The sequence below is a fragment of the Orycteropus afer genome, unplaced genomic scaffold (assembly GCF_000298275.1).
Source record: "Orycteropus afer afer isolate SDZICR_OR568_19922 unplaced genomic scaffold, OryAfe1.0 scaffold00003, whole genome shotgun sequence".
Taxonomy (NCBI): domain Eukaryota; kingdom Metazoa; phylum Chordata; class Mammalia; order Tubulidentata; family Orycteropodidae; genus Orycteropus; species Orycteropus afer.
Window position 1 is genome coordinate 1,069,806 of NW_006921590.1, and position 5,392 is coordinate 1,075,197.

At 38.2% G+C, this 5,392-nt stretch overlaps 1 protein-coding gene across 1 annotated transcript in view; it reads right to left on the reverse strand.

Annotated features, from left to right (window-relative positions):
• Positions 1-5,392, reverse strand: part of RBMS3 (RNA binding motif single stranded interacting protein 3) — a 1,212,798-nt gene that overhangs the window by 350,310 nt on the left and 857,096 nt on the right. The gene's annotated exons all lie outside the window — the stretch shown is intronic.

Sequence of the window (5,392 nt, forward strand, 5' to 3'; positions counted from 1 at the left end):
ATTGAGTTGGATCCAACTCACAGCAACCCCTCCTCCTTGGGTTTCCAAGGCAGTATCACTATGGAAGTACATTGCCCGACCTTCCTTCCGAGGAGTGGCTGGTAGGTTTGAACTGCCAGCCTTCTGGTTAGCAGTCACATGCCTTAGGCATTATGACACCAGAGCTCTTTAGGCCACCAGATAACATATAAATGTTGTTATGTGCCCTGGAGTCAGATCGGACTCATAGGACCCATCCTTGGGTTTCCAAGGTGGTATCACTACGGAAGTAGATTGCCCAACCTTGCTTCCAAAGAGTGGCTGGTGGGCTTAAACTGCCAGCCTTCTGGTTAGCAGTCAAGTGCCTTAGGCACTACACTACCAGAGATCCTAACATATAAATAGCAGTTAGAACTTATCATGCATGAATGGTGGCACTGGTGCTTCAGTGGGAGAATCTCTCCTTTCAAGTGGGAGATTTGGGTTCGATTCCTTGTTATGTCCCTCATGCACAGGCACCACCACCTGTCAGTGGAAGCTTGTGTGCTACCATGATGAATAGGTTTCAGTGGTGCTTCCAGACTAAGAGAGACTAGGAAGAAAGGCCTAGCTATCTATTTCCAAATATCAGCCAACAAAAACCCTAGGGATGACAAAGGTCCCATCCCCATAAGATCATGAGTAGGGTGCAGGACCAGACATTTTTCTTTAGTTGTGCAGAGGTCACCATGAAACTGGGGCTGACTTGATGGTAGCTAACAATAATAACATTTACCATAAATATTTCAAGAGCTCCATATATTTTAACTTATTTAATCCTCAATAATCCTCACAATACTAATACAGGAAGGTGCTATAGTTTCGCCCATTTCATGGGGGAAAGAATTGAGGCACAGAGAGGTTAAGTAACCTGCTCAAGGTCACACATCTAGTAAGTGGTATAGCTAAGTCCAGGTTTCAAGCAGCCTACTACTTGATCTGAGCATGTGAGCAATCTATATAACATCAGTATAGAACTGCAAAACAGAATGATAACAGTGGTAGTGCAGAGGTTAGAGAGCATTTGGCTGCTATCCAAAATTTGGCAGTGTGAACATATCAGCGACTTCGTGGGAGAAAGATGAGCATTCAGCTTCCATAATATTTACAGCCTTAGAAACTCAATGGAACAATTCTACTCTGTCCTATAGGGTCACTAGGAGTCAAAATAGACTTGATGGCAGTTAGTTTTATTCCTAAGAGTGCCTGATAAATCACATAAATAATATGTAAAGCACTAAGCACAATGTTTGGCACTTGGTAAACTAATTCACTCTTTCTCTTTCACACAACCACACCTACAAAGTTTTCAGTGTTAGAATATAGGAAGAGGGCAGCAGATATATTTCCTGGCTCTCACTTTATCTTTGACAAGATACTGGTGTCTGGTGGTGTAGTGCTTAAGGCATTTGACTGCTAACCAGAAGCTTGGTGGTTCAGACCCACCAGCCCCTCCTCAGACAGACGGTTGGGTGATCTACAGTAGAGATAAGCCAAGGAGGGGTCACTATGAGTCGGAATCTACTCGATGGCAGTGAGTTTGGTTTGGTTTAGTTTGGTGTCAAATGGTGAACTTGAAGTAAGCACATACAAAGAGTAGCAAGGAAATACTCTATGGACGTACAAAAAACTGAAAGACAGATACGCAGAAACTAGGTGATGCTTAAATTCTGAAGTTAAAACAGGAAATCCAAACACCGAAATTCTCTTCTCTGTAGAAGCCCAATGAGTGTAAAATAATTCTGTTGAATTCAGGAGGAATGTGTATCTGTGACAAACTTGACCTGATGGAGGCTACAAGTGATTAACAATGTAAATGAAACAGCTTGATGAAAATTTTTTGAACAGGTAGCAAAGGTCAAGGTGAGAAGATCTCAGTGCTACTGACAAAGGACTTCATTAAGCCATCATGGAAAAGGGGTATAAATATTTATTCAAAGGCAGTTCAAATAAATGTAATGGTAAATGAATCAATTTTGTTGGTAGCATGAAGTATCACAGCCTCCGTAGCTACAAGGAGAGAACCTTCTCCAGGAAGCTTTAGGAAAAGAGAAATCTTTGAGAAGACCTGAGCTTTGGTATCAAAAGATTTTAGTTAGAACAAGAAAAAATATGTGTAAATTCTGCTTGTAGAATTTATCGTAACAACCAATAGAATGTTTGGTGTTCCAACACATTTATTTTATATTCCTTTGGCTTCTTTTAACTTCCATAGGTCATTACTTTTTTTTTTTTTTTTAATCTAGAGAAGGAGCAATTGAAAGTAGAATGCAAAATAGAAAGAATATTTAACCTTTCATGAGAAAGAAAAGGCTTCTTAGGCTTTTGAACATGGTCCTCCCTCCCAAAGAAAGCTTTTGAGATTTAAATATTGTAAAGCTTACAAAGAGGGATACTTTCTGCAAAATATTTTTGGGTGGAATGCTTGTAGTCAATGGTTTCTGCACCCAGTTTACAAGCGTTTGCTAATCAAATGCATTATGAAGACAGAATTAAGACAGTATTAAGAAATTTCACTGGAATAATGGGCTCAGTTATTTTTAATTCAATTCAATGTGTCTATATTAAGTACCTCCTATGTTCAAATGCTAAGCACTAGAAGGGATACAAAGATGCAAAAAGTCATAATTCTGCCATTGAGTGCGAAGGGGTAAGTACATAGCACTAGTCATCTAAAACCACACAAGTTTAGGAGAAAACAATTCAATGGGGTGTGGTGAGAGTTAAGGGCAATGGGACTGGAAATCAGATAAATGTGCATAAAAATGTTGCATTTATATTTGAGCAGGATTTCTTTAACTATCTCTGATGGCACAGAAGTTAAAGCACTTGGTTGTGACCCAAAAAGTTTTGGAGGTTAGAATACACCAGACACTTGGCGGAAGAAAGATGTAGCAGTCTGCTTCGGTAAAGATTATAGCCTTGGAAACCCTATGTAGCAGTTCTACTCTGTCCTGCAGTGTAACTGTGAGTCAAAATAAACTCCATGGAAATAGGAGTATTTGGTGCTGCAATGGTTAAGCGCTCAGCTCTAACCAAAATTTGACAGTTTGAACCAACCCTGCAGCTCTGTAGGAGAAAGACCTGGCAAGTTCCTCTGGTAAACCGAAAGCCGTGGAGCTGATTCCAACTCAAAGCGACCCATCCTTGGGTTTCTGAGGCGGTATCTCTACAGAAGTAGATTGCCCAGGCTTCCTTCCGAGGAGTGGCTGGTAGTTTTGAACTTCCACCCTTGTAGTTAGAAGTCAAATGCCTTAGGTACTATACCACCAGAGCTCCCAGTAAAGATTGTAGCCTGGAAAACTCCTTGGGGCAGTTCTCCTCTGTTGCATGGGTTTACTATGAGTCAGAATCAACTCACTGGCAAGTAACAACAGAGTTTCTTTGGGAAATGAATATAGAAGGGGTTCTAGCCCCTGTGAGCTGGAAGTGCAAAGATATACGGAGAAATGATTACCAGGAATTTGAGGTTCTAGACCTTGGATTATTGGATAGCATCCTAGGATAAGACAGGCAGTTGTGCATAAGTTCAAAATGTAATTTTTTGAGTTTTCCAGATATCAGATAAAGCCCATCAATGACTGTCTTTCATAGGCTTCATTTGTTAAATTCTATTTCCAGCTTAGAGGTTGGAGTTGATGAAATTATTCTCATGATGCTAATAATACTGAAAACATTGCCCATTTCTTGTCAGAACTCTTTCCGGAGCTGTACATAAGATCTCAGTTAATTCTAACAGCCCCTCAGTGAAGAAGCCATCATAAACATCTTACAATTAAAAATTTGGCACACAGAGAAGCCATACATGTTGCACAAGTTCAAAAGTTTAGAAGAGACAGAGTCTAAACTCAAATCAAGATGCAACTGTTCCCAAAGTCTATATATGTTCTGCAACCAACTAAGTTCACAGAGGGAAAAGAAGATCGCAGTCATGAATCTCTTAAGGAAAGTGTGTCGTAAACCAGATGGATGTTGCAGTTCTCTTTCTCTAATGACATATAGATGAATCAAAGATGAAAAATACTTGTCTTTAGGATGAGAGAAAGGAGAGGCTTCCAGAGGATATAAGCAAATATCAAATAGTGTCTTTTTAAAAGTAAATGACAGGATAAAATTTTATCTTACATTCTTCCATCTATTAGATGGCCTCATTTCATTAAAATTATAGCTAGTAACTAAGGATAACTGGACAACTACTTTCCTTAGATATCTTTCCAATTAGGTTATAATGCAATAAGCTTAAACAAACTGTGATTATGACACCACAAAAAGGGAATTTACCATTTCAAAAAATAATTTAAAAAATGTTATCTTAATACTAATAACAAAGTGTTCAATTAGTTATACATCAGTGTTTATATTGTTATTATATTGGCATCATTATTTTGTAAAACTAGCAAACCTGGAAGCCTGTATTTCAGATGTGCCCCACATGGTGACCAGCACTTGGTGCTGCTGCCCATGGTGGGACAAGCATTACATAAAATTATCAGCAATCAAAAGAAATAACACAGGCATGTCTTAGGATGATAACAGAGTTCTCATGTAAGATCTGTGGCTAGCTTTCTTTGTCTTAGATATTATTGTTAAGCTCTCTGAATTTTGCAGGACTCACATGCCACTCACGAATTCACATAGTTACATTCCCATAATCCCAGTCCTGGTACACTGAATATGCTATATGTGTGCATTGTTTTAATAAAACATTCATATATTCTTTGAAACAATATACTGCTTGTAAACAGAAATTATAACACAAATATTCAGAAGAATAGCCATTGCTTCTGCACTAAAATGCACACACATCTATATCACTGTAGATTAAGACCCATGCATACTTGTTTCCAGAGAGTAGTATTACTCATTTAATTTAAAATGATTCCCTAACTCTTCTATTTAAAACCCTTTTCTAGAACACATATGGGTGTTCTAAAAAAGATCAGAAAAACAAGAAGACATTTTCTTCATCTTTATCCTGGCTATCTTTCCTAGCCTTTCCTAGTTGTCAGAGATAAAAGGGCTTGAATTTTACTCTATTATCACTGGTTCTCAAAGTTTTTTTTTTTTTCCTTCTTTTTTTGCCTCAGAATCTCTTTACACTCTTCAAATTGACTGAGGACTCCAAAGAGCTTTTCTTTACACAAGCTATATCTATCAATGTTTACCATTTGAAAAAACTTAAAACTGAGAATTTGTTATAAAATTTTCCTTATTAATTTATTAAAAAAAAAAAAAACTAGTCAGTTACATATTGTTGTTGTTGTTATGTGCTGTCGAGTCACACCCGACTCATAGCGACCCCTCCTTGGGTTTCCAAGGCAGCATCACTATGGAAGTAGATTGCCCCATCTTCTTTCTGAGAGTTACATACTAA